The following is a 16,962-nucleotide window of genomic DNA, read 5'->3' as shown; positions in this document are numbered from 1 at the left end:
CAGGAACTGTTTGGAGATTCCCTTAGGAATTCTTCTTGAAATTGCTTCCGGGACTTCTTCAGGAACTGGTACAGGGATTCCTCGTCGAATTTCCCTCAGAACTTCTCCAAGAAATCCGTCTTTGGAGATTCCTCCAGATAGTTCTTCGGGAATTCCTCCAGTAATTCTTCCATTAATTCCTCTGTGAATTCCTACAGGGATTTCTTTGAAAAATCCTCCAGGAATTCCTTCAAAGATTCCTCCAGAAATTCCTTTAGGAATTCCTGTAGAGATTTCTCCAGGAGTTTTTTTTTTTTTATCTTTATTATCGAGACTTTCAGCCCAAGGCTGGTTCGTCTCCGGAGAAATGTGTGAGTCAAAACAAATAACATATTGTTGAGTCTATTTGTGCTTATTTAATAACCGCTCGATTTTTTTCGCCTGTCTTCGGGACATCCTTTCCCTTTTATCGTTCCACGCTTTGATAGCCTCTGTAGTGGCGATATGGAAATCGAGCACCTCCAGATCGCTCTCACTTTCGCTTTCCTGTTCGACATCCGGTTCCCCAATGTAGCTGCGATTGCTCTGCATGTCATCATCAACGCCTATATACTATATCGCCGTCGTCGTCGCCTTCATTTACCGTATCCGTTTTCTTTTTCTTCTGTGGCTGGTTGTTGGAATCAGAAGAATGGATAGACAATTGGCGTTTATCAGTCCTCTTCGCAATGTTTCCTCCTTTGTTTTGCCGTTTGCGGGTACCAACATTCGCTGCGCCGGCGGTTACTGCCCCGTCCATCCCCGCATCTCCATCATTGATTAATTTAATTTTTGTTGCTGGTGCTGGTTGCTGTTCCCCCCGCCGCTTGTGTACTTCTTCACATTGTTGGGTCCGTTTATTCGGGCAGGCCTTTTTAAGGTGGGTTTCAGACTTGCACACGAAACATTTCGGTTTCATACCTTCGAAATATATCCGCCCTTTTCGACCGCAGAAGATGAGCGTTTCTGGGATCTCCTTCTTGATGTCCACGTACAAGCCGCGGAAAACATATTTAGACCAGTGTCTGCTGGAAAGCGCTCACGCACAACACGTTTCACCGTACCATACGCTCCCAACACAGCAGACAACTCCGTATCGGTTACCTCCGGTGGGAGATCAAAAACCCGAATGTAGCGAGTATGACCCGCCGCCACCGACATTTGCACCATCACTTATTTACCATCAGCGTAGTAGAACGGCAGCTCGCAGCTATTGTTCTCCAGAACAAACCTCATTGCGTCTTCGCAATTAAAGCGAATGAAGACTGCTTTTTCATCGGATATTTTATAGGCGGTATCCATTTTTGACCGATCACCTTCGAGGGTCTTGACAAAACGTGCCATGTCCTCGATTGTTGGCTGTGCAGCATTTCCAGGAAATTGAAAAGCTAGTGTGTGTTTTATCAAATATACTATATTAACAATATAGGTCACTCTTTCGATTCCCAGCAAGAAATATTTTAGACATTAGACAACGGTTAGGCACTGTTAGGCATGCTGCTGCTCGAAAAGAATGCCAGCATAAATGCGTTTCTTCTTTTTCTCGTTTTGTTTTCTCTACGGTGGTTGACTGTTATGTTGACGAAGCTCTTTGCATAAAAATCACAACAGACCGTCGCGAATACAACGTCGTTTGTGCAAAAATCTGTTCCGTCGTCGACCCGGACGCGTTTTTATTAGTTAATTTATTAGTTTCAAGTTAATATTAAAGTGTTGCTCGTAGTGTCGTTTCTCGGTACCAGCGGAAGTGATTAGTCGCCGGAATCCGGCGGTTTCTTCAGCTGGAAAGTGGCCAAGGATGGTTACCGGAAGCAAAATCAGCTCACGAGTCCGCAGGTCCTGGAGGATTTGAAAGTGAAAACGTTTATGTGGAAGTAAAAACGGCTTTGTGTGTGAGCAGACCCGGGAGATGGATGATGGCATGCCGACTACGTTCCGTTGTGCATATTCTGTTTTTATTTTATTTTATTGTTCCGCAATCAGTTGCATTAAGTGGAAATTTACGCTGGTGGTTGTGGTAAAAAAGTGATATTATTCGCTTACGTTTCTGGAAATCTCTGCAATTCGACGCTGGAGTGTTTGAAGTGGAATGCGACCACCACTCATATTCTGGGCTTGATAAATATTTTTCAAAGTTTGTAAATAGTTGCGTAAGGTAGTGAATATATGGGCGAAATGCGATAATGATGATACGAAATCGTAGGCCACGAAGTGAAAATATGATTTCAGTAACGAATACGCGTTCCGTAATCAAAGTACCGGTGGTAGATAAATAAAAATCGTGGTGTATAATGTGCATACCCTTCCGGTTGCTTTTTTCGTAATGTGTTGCGAAACAAAGATGAAAATAACATCTGGTGGAATCACTCGGATCACGATATATCTATATCAAATATATAGAGATATACATATTTCAGGCCAGTTAAACACAAGACACGATTGCAGGTTTTTTGTTGCTGAGCAGGACCTAAGAGCTTTCAAGATTCACCGGAACTGGAAACGATCTGCCCATGAGTGGAGTAGAAAAAATCATCACTCTGCGTAGATTCATCGGAGCAACGTATACAATCCAACAAGTAAGATGTAAGTATCTAAGCATCCATCTCTGTTTATTGAACTGGAACCCTTGGTGCCGTTCTGTATGCGTTAAAAGGAAATTCTTTTGAAATTATACTTGTGTTGAGTAGATCAATATTTTATGGGAACTTCTTGTTGTATTTCTTTATAATTTAAACAATTTAAACAATTTGTGTGATCATCATTCTAATACTTTTAAAATTTTACTTGTGTTAAGAATTGTTGTCGTAAGATCACAGTTTTTATGAAACTCCTTTAAGAAACTCTGATTATTTCGTTGAAATCATTTTTGAAATTTTATTTATGTCAATAATTGTTGTCGTAAGATTACAGTTTTTAAGAAATTCCTAGGAGCTACTCTGATAAATTTATTGATACATTTTTTTTAATTTGACTTGTGTTAAGACTTGATCGTAAGATCATAGTTCTTAGCGAACTGCTTGGAGAAATTCTGATTAATTTGTAGAATTTTCTTTTTTTTTTGTGTTAAGAATTGTTGTCGTTGGATCGCAATTTTTAGAGAATGCCTTGGAGAAATTCTACCTAATTTGTTGAAATTATTTTTAAAATCTCATCTGTGCTAAGAATTGTCTTCGTAAGATTACAGTTCTTAGGAAACTCGTTGGAATAATTCTAATTACCTAATTGAAATTATTTTGAAATTTTACTTGTGTTAAGAATTGTCTTCGTAAGATTACAGTTCTTAGGAAACTCATTGGAGTAATTCTAATTACCTGATTGAAATTATTTTTGATATTTTATTTGTGTTACGAATTAAGAGAAGATCACAGTTCTTATGGCACTCTTTGGAGCAACTCCGATTAATTGATTTTTGATATTTAATTTGTTTTCAGCAATTCTGATTAATTATTGAATTTATATTTTTATTTTTTTTTTTGCGTTTAGAATTTTTGTCCAAGGATAACAGTTCTTAAGTGACACTCTTTGAAGTGTTTCTTATTAATTTATTGAAATTATTTTTTTTTAATTTTATTTTTTATATGAATTATTGTTATGCTTGTGAGATCTCAGTTCTAATGGAACACCTTGGAGCAACTCTGATTATTTTTTTTTATCAAACTGCTACTGATGCGCTGTACAGGTGCCCTCTTTTGGAGATAGCGAACGAGAACGGCGAATCTGCGTAATTACGGTGTGGTCCTGGTTCCGATCCGTAGATGATGCCTGGTTTAATTAATGAAGAGTTGAAGTTTTGAAAAAATAATGATACAAATTAATACAAAAAGTAATTAAGGAATACGTTATTAATAGCAGTAGGCTTCTCCACATTCATCGAAACGGTCGGACCTCTCGGGTGGGAACCTTTCAGAACGTCTTGTCGGATTATTTTTCAAATTATTCAAATAAAGTTGTGGTGGTGAAAATCTAACCATTTTCTCTACCACAACTTTACTTCCTCCGTGGATGACAGCTTGATGTAAATAAACCAGCATAAAAATAATGTTTAATCGCGGTCCAACAGCCCAGTGCAAAATATGCCAAAATATGCTCTGAGCAACTCTGATTATTTAATAAGAATTATTTTTTTTGAAATTTTATTTGTGTTAAGAATTGTTGTCGAAAGATCACAGTGCTTAGAGAACTGCTTGGGGCAATTCTGATTATATTATTGAAATTAATTTTGAAATTTTATTTGTGTCTAAAATTGTTGTCATAAGATAACAGTTCTAGGTAAAATTCTTAGCAATTTTATAGGAATTATTTTTGAAATTTTATTTGTGTTAAGCATTGTTGTCGTAAGATCACAGTTCTTAAAGAACTTCATGGAGCATTTATGATTATATTTTTTAGCTATTTTTTGAAACTTTATTTACGTTAAGAATTGTTATCGTAAGATCACAGTTCTTAGAGAACTCCTTGAAACATTTCTGATTATTATTTTTTTAAATTATTTTTGAAATTTTATTTGTGTTAAGAATCGTTGTCGTAAAATCTAAGTCCTTAAAGAACTCCATGAAGCATTTCTGATTATTTTTTTTATTATTTTTTAAATTTTATTTTTGTTAAGAATTGTTGTCGTAAGATCAAAGTCCTTGAAGAACTCCATAAAGCATTTCTGATTATTTTTTTTATTTTTTTTGAAATTTTATTTGTGTTTAGAATTGTTGTCGAAAGGTCATAGTCCTTAAAGAACTCCATGGAACATTCCTGATTTTTTTTTTAAATTTTATTTGTGTTAAGAATTGTTGTCGAAAGATCACAGTGCTTGAAGAACTGCTTGGGGCAATTCTGATTATATTATTGAAATTTATTTTGAAATTTTATTTGTGTTAAGCATTGTTGTCGTAAGATCACAGTTCTTAAAGAACTCCATGGAGCATTTCTGATTATATTTTTTTGATATTTTTTCAAACTTTATTTACGTTACGAATTGTTGTCGTAAGATCACAGTTCTTGGAGAACTCCTTGGAATATTTCTGATTATTATTTTTTTTAAATTATTTTTGAAATTTTATTTGTGTTAAGAATTGTTGTCGTAAGATCATAGTTTTTAAAGGACTCAATGGAGCATTTATGATTATATTTTTTTTAGTTATTTTTTGAAATTTTATTTGTGTTAAGAATTGTTGTCGTAAGATCATAGTTTTTAAAGGACTCAATGGAGCATTTATGATTATATTTTTTTTAGTTATTTTTTGAAATTTTATTTGTGTTAAGAATTGTTGTCATAAGATCACAGTTGTAAGGGAACTTCTTTGAACAAGCCTGATTATTTTATTGGAATTATTTTTGAAATTTTATTCGTGTTAAGAATTGTTGTCGTAAGATCACAGTTCTTAGAGAACTCCTTGGGGCAATTCTGATTATATTATTGGAACTATTTTTGATTTTTTTTGTATTAAGAATTGTTGTTGCAATATCATAGTCCTTAAAGAACTCCATGGAACATTTCTGATTATTATTTTTTTTTTAATTATTTTTTAAATTTTATTTGTGTTAAGAATTGTTGTCGTAAGATCAAAGTCCTTAAAGAACTCCATGAAGCATTTCTGATTATTTTTTAAAATTATTTTTGAAATTTTATTTGTGTTTAGAATTGTTGTCGAAAGGTCATAGTCCTTAAAGAACTCCATGAAACATTTCTGATTAATTTTTTTTTGAAATTTTATTTGTGTTAAGAATTGTTGTCGAAAGATCACAGTGCTTAGAGAACTGCTTGGGGCAATTCTGATTATAATATTGAAATTATTTTGAAATTTTACTTGTGTTAAGCATTGTTGTCGTAAGATCACAGTTTTTAAAGACTCCATGGAGCATTTCTGATTATATTTTTTTGCTATTTTTTGAAACTTTATTTACGTTAAGAATTGTTGTCGTAAGATCACAATTCTTAGAGAACGCCTTGGGGCAATTCTGATTATATTATTGGAATTATTTTTGAAATTTTATTTGTGTCAAGAATTGTTGTCGTAAGATCATAGTCCTTAGAGAACTCCATGGAGCATTTCTGTTTATATTTTTTAGTTATTTTTTGAAATTTTATTTACGTTAAGAATTGTTGTCGTAAGATCACAGTTCTTAGAGAACTCCTTGGAATATTTCTGATTATCATTTTTTTTAAATTATTTTTGAAATTTTATTTGTTTTAAGAATAGTTGTCGTAAGGTCAAATCCTTAAAGAACTCCAAGGAACATTTCTGATTATTATTTTTTAAATTATTTTTGATATTTTATTTGTGTTAAGAATTGTTGTCGAAAGGTCATAGCCCTTAAAGAACTCCATGGAACATTTCTGATTATTATTATTTTTAAATTATTTTTGAAATTTTATTTGTGTTCAGAATAGTTGTCGTAAGATCATAGTTTTTAAAGAACTCAATGAAGCATTTCTGATTATATTTTTTTTAGTTATTTTTTGAAATTTTATTTGTGTTAAGAATTGTTGTCATAGGATCACAGTTGTTAGGGAACTTCTTTGAACAACTCTAATTATTTTATTGGAATTATTTTTAAAATTTTATTTGTGTTTAGAATTGTTGTCGAAGATCAAAGTCCTTAAAGAACTCCATGAAGCATTTCTGATTATTTTTTTTAAATTATTTTTGAAATTTTATTTTGTTAAAGATTGTTGTCGAAAGATAACAGTCCTTAGAGAACTCCTTGGGGCAATTCTGATTATATTATTGAAATTAATTTTGAAACTTTATTTGTGTCAAAAATTGTTGTCGTAAGATAACAGTTCTTAGTGAAATTTTTTGAGCAACTCTGATTATTGTATAGGAATTATTTTTGAAATTTTATTTGTGTTAAGAATTGTGGTCGTAAGATCATAGCTCATAAAGAACTCCAAGGAGCATTTCTGATTATATATTTTTTTTTTTTAATTTTATTTATGTTAAGAATTGTTGTCATAAGATCACACTTCTTAGAGAACTCCTTGGAACGTTTCTGATAATTATTTCTCAAAATTATTTTTGAAATTTTATTTGTGTTAAGAATAGTTGTTGTAAGATCACAGTTCTTAGAGGACTCCTTGGGACAATTTTGATTTTATTATTGGAATTGGGGCAATTTTGATTTTATTATTGGAATTGGGGCAATTCTGATTATATTATTGATTTTTTTTGTGTTAAGAATTGTTGTCATAAGATCTAAGTCCTTAAAGAACTCCATGAAGCATTTCTGATTATTTTTTTTAAATTATTTTTGAAATTTTATTTGTGTTAAGAATTGTTGACGAAAGATCATAGTCCTCAAAGAATTCCATGAAACATTTCTGATTATTATTTTTTTAAATTATTTTTGAAATTTTATTTATGTTAAGAATTGTTGTCGAAAGATCATAGTCCTTATAGAACTCCAAGGAACATTTCTGATTATTATTTTTTAAATTATTTTTGATATTTTATTTGTGTTAAGAATTGTTGTCGTAAGATCACAGTTCTCAGTGAACTTCTCTGAACAACTCTGATTATTTTATAGGAATTATTTTTGAAATTTTATTTTTGTTAAGAATTGTTGTCCTAAGATCAAAGTCCATAAAGAACTCCATGGAACATTTCTGATTATTATTTTTTATTATTTTTGAAATTTTATTTGTGTTAAGAATTGTTGGAAGAGTTCCAGGAGAAAGTTTACTAGTGGAAACGAAATATTCAACCTATCATTTGTATTGCTTCGAAAACACGCGATGTGATGATGCTTCCAAAAGTTGAATTTTCGTTAGCATTTGTTTTGTATGCCTAGTTCTTCTGGTTCATTTGAAACCAACTCCAGACCACTGTAAATATGGTTATATAATCAAACAAATGGTGATTGTTTTAAATAATTTTATCTGAAACTGTCTAAAACGTTGTACTTACTACAGTAAAAAATATACAATGTCGGTCTCATAAATTGAAAAAAATATGATGTGCTATGTGAAAAAAAATCCATGTATAATATATTGAACAAATCCTGGCAATACTGGAGTAGCAGAAATGTATCTATGTTTGGCGAATAACGAGTTTATTCAGAGAACGGAAGGAATTCTTACACGTGAGTTTTATTTTCTTTTCACTATTTATATTTGTATTAAGATTGTTTCTTTTGCAGACTCTGGATAAAATCATAATCATCAATTTGAGAGGAGGATTCCACAAAAAACTGGGGTGTAAATGTAGCAATGCACGACTCTTTAGTTCTGTGCCAACAAATTTAATCCCTGATAACGTAACATGGTAAGATTAAATTCATTTCGACAATATTCATAAAATTCAAATGAAAAGTGTTATTTTTTTTTCATTTACATCTTTAGGTCCGAGCGAGTTCCTGGAAATCCTGATGGAGTCATACGATAAAGATGCGGTTATTTGAGCATAGGGTGACCGTGCCTGTCTTGGAATATCTTCGTATGGAGTTTATAATGAAGTGCTAAAATAGCATTGTCACATATTCGGTGACGAAATTTGAATTACATAAAAAAAAACTATTCGCATTGAAATAAAATGTTGGCTAACGATTTTTTAGATAATAATATTTAGTTGTTTTCAGAAGATATCTGCACTCACTTTCCATATGTTTTTATTGTTAGATAATTGACTTGAGAAAAATATTGTAAAACAACAATAGAGTACAAATGCTAAAATAAAAAAAATAAAAAAATGCTAAAATGTAATCACCGATAGTTTCCTAAATTAAAACACGAATTCCCAAAGCCTTATTTGTGAGAAAAAAAGCAGACAATAAGTGTTTGCAACGTGAGTATTTTACAATATTGATCTACGGTTGAACGATACGTGTGAATATTTCTGTTTTGTATCTTCGTAGGAAATCAGTAAATAAACGAACGACCGATTTGGACCTGTTGTGTTCTTCTGCAAAATTACAAATACCTTTTGTTTCAGGTAAAATTATCATGAAAAACATAAAGTTCACATTTCTAAAAATATATTTTCTATTGCAGATCCAAAACTTCAACGGCTGTGGAATGAAACAGAAGTCCCATCCATCCCTTATCTTGTTTTCCGTCTTCATGCCGATCATCAATCTTCTTCTTGGATGCTACAAGAGAAAAACGCAGCTATCGGCATTTCAATAGGATTATTACTAGGATTATAGATGTTTATTAAAAAAACAATTAAAACAATTAAAAAATAAAAAATAATAATAGAAGAACAATTTTAGCATTATTTTAAAATCATCATTATATTAAATATTTTTCAATTATTGAAAAAAAACAGTACTTTTTTGTTGATTGTATGACAACCATTGAAACGATTTTTTTTTTGTGAACACGTTTATCTTTCAAAAACAACAATCCAATATAAATAACCAAGTAACCGTCAAGCTACAGGGGGTGGCCAAAATGTTTGGGATAGGCAACTTTTTTTCTCTCACAAAAAAAGTTCAACATGGTGTAACTTTTCATATAGTGCATCGAATATTCTCAAATTTTGACTGTTTATTAACTTATTATATGTGCATCAGTGGTACAAATTTCAGCTCGATTGGTTAATCTTTCGCGAAGTTATAACCGATCTGGTAAAACACTATTTTTTAGACTATCAATTTTTGAACTGTCATATTTCGGAGACCAGTGAACCGAATTGAATGAAATTTTGAGCGATTATCAACAATATAATAGTGCTTCAAAATTCATCAGAACATAGATACTTTTTAAACTTTGGAAAAAGTTATGATGGTTTGACATTTTTACCCATTTATAGGAAAATGAATCAAATTTACTATACTGCCCAAAAAATACTAAATGTGTTCTTCCTTTAATCCAAACAGGCTCTAATATATCTTTTTATGGATATCTTATGAACAGAAGTAGAAAATCTTTGGATATCGAAAATAAAATTTCATGACATTGATTAAAAAAAATGCATTTTTTCGATAAAGATCCAAAAAGTGTCAATCCATTGTAACTTTTTTCAACGTTTAAAAAGTACCCATGTTTTAAATGATTTTCAAGCATTAATATATTGTAGAAAAAAGTTCAAAATTTCATTCAATTCGGTTCACTGGTCTCTGAGATATGACAGCTAAAAAATTAGTAGTCTAAAAAATAGTGTTTCACCAGAACGGTTATAACTTTGCGAAAGATTAACCAATCGAGCTCAAATTTGTACCAATGATGCACAGAAAATATAACAGAAAACACAGAAAATATAAAAAGAAAATATAAAAAAACTCAGAAGGCACAAAGGAAGAAATCTCTGGATAAGTTAACGAAAATGAAATTTCGATGGAATATTTCAGGGAATTTCCGAAGTATTTTGTGAGAAATTTTCCAAAGGAACTTGCAAACGAATTTTTGAAATTGTCTCCCGCGAAATTTTTGAGAGAATCTCTGGAGGAAAAACGATTTAATTTTTATAAAAATTCATAAATGTATCTGTAAACAAATTTTTGAAAAAAAAATGTATTCAGTCTCGTAGGATTTTCTCGAGTGAATTCCTAAGGAATATCTGCAGAAATTTCAAAAGTAATCTCTAGAGAAAGTTCTGTAGCAATCCCTGAAAGAATTCTGATAGACATTACTGGAGGAGTAAACAAGGAATTTGTGGGGAAACTCTTGCAGGAACTTGTAAAGGTATTCTCAGAAAAAAATCTCTGTAGTAATTTTCAATAGAGGAAAAACGAAAAAAAATCTAGGAAAACTATAGAAGGACACAATTTTGAAATTATTTAAAAAGTAATCGCTTAGGATTTTGTAGAACAACTTGTTAAAGAAAAAAATCTCTGTAGTAATTTTCAATAGAGGAAAAACGAAAAAAAATCTAGGAAAACTATAGAAGGACACAATTTTGAAATTATTTAAAAAGTAATCGCTTAGGATTTTGTAGAACAACTTGTTAAAGAATGAAAGCTGAACGAAGGAATCTCCGAAACAATTCTCTTATGAATCTTTAAATCAATTAACTACCCTTAATCACCCGGGACGATTCTTTCTGACTTCAAATGGCTCGTTCTCCGAAACTAGGGCACCAAATTGCATTCGGTTTGAAGTATCATCAAGGGGAAGAGTGTATCTTAATAATGATTTGGCGGGAATTCCCCTATGACCCTCCCCCTTTTTTGCGGGGCTGATCTAAGTGCGGCATGATCCATAATATTACCAAATCATCACAATTTCGACTAGAAAACAGCATGTTATTGACCTTGTTAGTGACAGATTGTTCTAAACATATAATTGCGGACCTGCTTAGGTTAACCCGGTCATTCGGTGGCCACGGAGCAGGTTCTGGGGACCTTGGAATCTCCGGTAGAAATGGCCATTTTTCGATTCCAAATAATGGCTGTTCATAAGCCACGTAGACCAAAATTTGGCCATTTCAGACCTCACCATCCCCCCCTCGTAGACTTTTGAAATTTCCATTGAGTGTAGACTTTGGTCAGACCCACCCCTTCCCCCCCAAAAGTCTACGTGGTTTATGAACGGCCCCTAAATCCCATCATGCGACACCTCAAGTTTCTCAGAATGCCGCGCGTAATCCAGTAAAACAAAGAAAAATGGTTTTGATCGACTCTGATCACCCGGTGACCTTGGCACAGGTTCTGGGGACCTTGGAATATCCGATAGGAATGGCCATTTTTCAATTCTAAAAGAATTTCAGCTGGATGAATTTCTGGAGGAATTGATGAGGTATTTCTGAAGATGTTCATGCATGCATCCATGGAGGAATTCCTGAGGAAATTCCTGAAAAAAATCCTGGAGGAATGCCAAAAGGAATTTCTCGAGAAATTCCAAGAGAATTTCCTGGAAGACTTCCGGGAGATTTTTTTAGGATGCTCTGGAGTAATCCATAGACAAAATCTTGGAGGAGTTTCGGCAGAAATTCCTATAGGACTTTCCGGAGAATTAACTGGAGGAAATCCTGGAAGTATTTCTACAGGAATTCCTGAAGGATGTTAGGAGGATTTTTTGGAGCACGTACTTGAACAATTTTTGGAGGAATTACTGGAGAAATTTCTGAAGGAATTGATGGAGAAATTTTTGGAGGCATTCTTTGAGGAATTTCTGGAGCAATATTTGAGGTTTCCTTGAGGAATTTCTGAAGGAATTCCTGGAAGATATTTCTGTAGGATTTTTTTTAAGAATTTCTGAAAAAAATCATGGATGAATCAACGGAGGAATTCCTGAAAAAATTCCTGGAGATATTCCTAGAGGAATCCATGAAGGAATCCCTGTTGGAATTCATCGTGGAATTCCTGGAAATGTTCCGGGAGAAATTCCTCTAGGATTTTTGGAGGAATCCCTAGAGTGTATTTTGGAGGCATTCAGGCAGAAATTCTTAGAGGATTTTCCGGTGGAACCTTTGGAGGAATTCCTGGAGCAATCCCTGGAGGAATTCCTGAAGCAACATTTGGAGGAATTTATGGAGGAATTCGTGGATGAAATTCTGATTCTTTGATGAATTTCTGTACGAATGTCTGGAGGAATTTCTTGAAGAATTTTGAAGGAATTCCTGGAGGAAAATCTGGAAGATGTTTTGAGCAATTTATGGAGAGATTCATGAGTGAATCCTAGAAGGAATTCCTCAAGAAATTCCTGGAGAAATTCCTGGAAACATCCGGGAGGAATCCATTGAGAAAACCCTGTATGAATTTCTCTAGGAATTCCTGAAGGAATTCTTGAATGAGTTTCGGGAGAAAAGTCTTTAGGGTTTTCTGGAGGGATCCGTAGAGAAATATCTGGAAGAATCCCTGGAAAAGTTCCTGGAGAAATCCCTGTAGGAATTCCTGGATGAACTCCTTGAGGAATTTATTAAGGATTTTCTGGATAAATATTTGAACTTTCTTGGAGGAAACTTCTCGAGGAATTTCTGAAAGAATTTCTGGAGAAATTTGTGGAGGAATTTCTGAAGAAATTCATGGATGAATCCCTGGAGGAATTGCTTTATAAATTCCTGGGGGAAACCCTGGAGGAATTTCTCGGGGAAGCTCCTTCAGGATTTTCTGGAGGAATCCTTGGAGGGGTGGAAATCTTGGAGGAATTCTGGCAAACATTTCTAGAAAACTTTCTGGATGAATCCCAGGAGGTAATTCTGGAGAAATTTACCAAGGAATTCCTCCTGCAACCCTTCCAGGAATTCCTTCAGGAATTCCTCCAGGAGTTCCTCGAGTAATTCCCCCCAGAAATACCTCTAGTAATTCCTCCAAAACCTCCTTCAGGAATTTATCAAGGAATTCCGCTATAAACTACTCGAAAAGTTCCTTCAGAAATTCGTGCAGAAAAACAATCAGGAACTCCTCCAGAAAATTTTCTAAAAAAATCCTGAAATCGTTCAGTAATTCCTTTGGGACCCTCCATAAACCCCTCCAAAAGTTCCTTCAGAGCTTAGTGTAGAATTAGCATAAGTTAAAATACACAAAAATAAAAAAAGTTCCTGCAGAAACTACTCCAGAAATTTCTCCAGTAATTCCTTAAGGTATTCCTCCTGAAAATCCTCTTAAAATTTCTGCCAGTATTCCTCCAGAAAGCCTCTGAAGGAATTTTCGGAGGGATTTATGGGGGATTCTCAAAGAAATTACTTAACGAAACGTAACTTAACTCCATGAAGGAGTTTCTTTTGGTATTTCTACAGGAACATTTGGAGGAGTTTATGAAGAAATTCCTTGATAAATTCCTGAAGGAGGTTTTGGAGGAATTACTGGAGGTATTCCTGGAGAAATTCCTCGAGGAATTCCTGAAGGAATTTCTGGAAGGGTTCCAGGAGAAATTCCTTCAGAAATTCCTCCAGAATGACCTCCATGAATTCCTTCAGGAATTTCCTTAGGGATTCATCCAGAAAATCCTGAAGGAGCTTCTCCCGGAACTCTTCCAGAAATTCCTCCAGTGATTCTTCCAGGAATTCTTCAGAAATTCCTTCAGGGATTCATCAATAGATTTCTTCAGAAATTCCTCCAGGACTTCCTTCATAATTTCCTCGATGAGTTTCTCCAGACATTCCTCCAAGAATTCCTCCAGGAAGCCTCAAATATTTATCCAGAAATTCCTCAATAAACTCCTCAAGGTATTCCTACCGTAGTTCCTCCCGTAATTTCTCCAAGAATTCCTACAGGAATTTCTTCGGGGATTCTTCCAGGTATTTCTCCAGAATATCCTCTAGGAGTTTCTGCCAGAATATCTCCCAGATTTCCTTTAGGGATTCCTCCAGGAATTCCTCCTACAGGGGTTCCTCAATGGATTCCTTCAGGATTTTTTCCAGGAATTTCTCCAGAAATTACTCATAACATCCTCCAGATTTTCCTCCAGAAATTCCTTCAAAATTCTTAGAGAAGTTCCTCCAGATATTTCTCCAGAAATTCATCAAAGAATCAGAATTTTCTTAAGAAATTCATCCAAATGTTGCTTTAGGAATTCCTCCAGAAATGCCTCCAGGAATTCCTGTAGGGATTGCTCCAGGAATTCCTTCAAGGATTTCACTGGAAAATCCTCTAGGAATTTCTGCCTGGATGCCCTCAAAACATACTCTAGGGACTCCTCCAAAAATCCTAGAGTAATTTCTCCTGGAACTCTTCCAGGAATTCCTCGAGGAATTCCAACAGGGATTCCTTCATGGATTCCTCCAGGAATATCTCCAGGAATTTCTTCAGGAATTTCTCCGTTGATTCATCCATGAATTGTTCCAGAAAATCCTCAAAAAAAACCCTACAGAAGTATCTTCCAGGAATTCCTTCAGAAATTCCTCAAGGGAACCCCCACTAAAATTGCTCTAGAAATTCCTCAAAGACTTCCTCCAGAAATTTCTCCAGTAACTCCTCCAGAAATTGTTCAAGGAATTCCTCCTAAAATTCTTCAGGAATCCCTCTAGAAATACTTCCAGGAATTCCTCCAGAAAACCCTATAGGAATTTCTGCCGAAACTCCTCCAAGATTTCGTCTACGGATTACTCCAGAAAATCCTAAAAAAAATCTCCCGGAAGTCTCCAGGAAATTCTCTTGGAATTTCTCGAAAAATTCCTTTTGGCATTCCTCCAGGATTTTCTCCAGGTTTTTTCAGGAATTTCTTCAGGAATTCCTCCATGAATTCATGCATAAACATCATCCGAAATTTCTCATCGATTCCTCCAGAAATTCATCCAGATGGGATTCTTTTAGAATCGAAAAATGGCCATTTCTACCGGAGATTCCAAGGTCCCCAACTTGTTCCCAGGTCACCGGGTGGACAAATGAACAAAGTCTTATTTTTTTGGAAATTTAGAAGGAATCTGTAGTAATTCTTGAATTAATCGGAAATATTTCCCTAAAATCTCTGATGGAATTTCACTAGCAATCTCTGGAGAAATTCGCATAGAAAGAGGTTTCTCTCAGATACCTCTGGATAGATTCCCGGACAATTTTCTGGAAAATTGAACACAGAATGTTTCTGGGGAATTCTTGAAGGCATCTGTGGAGCTATTCTCAAATCAACCTATAGAGCAAATACATAAAAAAATCAGAAGGCATAAACAAAGAAACATCTGTAGAAAGAAGCAATCTCTTAATGAATTCCCTAAAATCTGTAAAAAAGATTCCGAAATATTCGAAGATATATTTGAAAGATTTCCCGAAAGATTCTCTGGGAAATTTTCCAATAGAATTTGAGGATAAATTTCCGATGGAATCTACAAAACAGAAATCTATGGAGGAATGGTTTCACAAATCTGAGGGGAAACTTTCGATGGAATATTCAGAGAAATTCACAAAGTATTTCACGGAATTATATTGAAAGAATTTGTGGAACAATTCTTGAAGGAATCTTTCCGAAATAAACTCTAGAGGATTTCTCTTAGAATTCTCTGAGGTATTGCTCGAAAAAGTTTTTGGAAGAATGTTTGCTAACCGATCGTCATGTACCATTAACCCGGAAGCGGTCGCGTCGTGTACTGAATACACGCAAAACTGTAGCAAATAACCTTGAATGAAATCTTGATCGAATCTGTAAATTAATTCTTGAAATAATATCTGGATTTAGTCCGGTGTGATTCTATGGGGCAATTTCCTAAGGAATCTCCGGAGAAGTTTCCGAAAAATTCTCGAGAAATTTCTGAAGAAATACCTATAGTATCAAAATATTAGTAACAAACATAGAAAGCAATCTATGCAGAAAATATCGATAGAATGTCTGAAGGAATAATCTCTAGGAGAAAAACGAGGAGTTATTCCCGTAGGATTCTCAGCAGTTATTTCTAAGGAATTTATAGAGGAATTCCTGAAATATCCAAGAGTGAAATTATGAAAGATCCCCTGCAGCAATATTTGAATGAATTTTTAACATAATCTCTGGAGGAATATTGAAGAAATCTGAGGAAAAAATCCGGAAGGATCTGTGGACGAATTTTCAATCAATTCCAGGAAGAATCTCTTGAGGACTTTTTAATGAATTTCTGAAGAAATTGCAGAAATGCCCCAGAAGGAAATCCCAAAAGAAAGTCTGAAGAAATATTTGAAAGAATCTGTAGATAATATCCAAAAGATCTGTGCTCCAATTTTCAAAGCAATCTCCAGAGGAATTCCATAAAAAATGTCTAGGGAAATTAACGGAAAAAATCTTGGAGAAATTAACGAGACCGAAGCACCTTAAATGAACAGAGAAATCTCTGGAACAGTTCTCTTACAAATCTGAAAAAATAAAGAAATATAAGGAGAAACAAACATTTTTTTAGAAATTTTGGAAGGAATCTGGGGATTAATTCTACAGATAAATCTCAGGAGGAATGTCCGAAAGGATCTCTGAAGTAATTCCCTTGAATTATCTAAATGTACTATAAGGGATTCCTGAAAAAAAATCTAAAGAGGAGGAATTTCTGGATCAATTCCCAAATGATATCTGGAAGAAACAGGGTTTCTATAGCCACAGCTGTAAAGCCGTAGGTATTCAGCACGACCATGCTGAGGGTGATGGGTTAGATTCCCTGTCGCTCCAGAATTTTT

General features: G+C 34.1%; 2 long non-coding RNA genes across 2 annotated transcripts in view; both read left to right on the top strand.

Annotated features, from left to right (window-relative positions):
- LOC115267949 (uncharacterized) overlaps positions 1 to 16,962 on the top strand; it is a 407,801-nt gene that overhangs the window by 351,754 nt on the left and 39,085 nt on the right. The gene's annotated exons all lie outside the window — the stretch shown is intronic.
- On the top strand, positions 7,553 to 8,713 carry LOC134292042 (uncharacterized). The gene is made up of 2 exons (XR_009999422.1): positions 7,553 to 8,276; positions 8,354 to 8,713. It is a non-coding gene; the product is annotated as an uncharacterized LOC134292042 (long non-coding RNA).

This window comes from Aedes albopictus, chromosome 3 (assembly GCF_035046485.1).
Source record: "Aedes albopictus strain Foshan chromosome 3, AalbF5, whole genome shotgun sequence".
Taxonomy (NCBI): Eukaryota; Metazoa; Arthropoda; class Insecta; order Diptera; family Culicidae; genus Aedes; species Aedes albopictus.
This window is presented reverse-complemented; position numbering and strand designations above follow the sequence as displayed.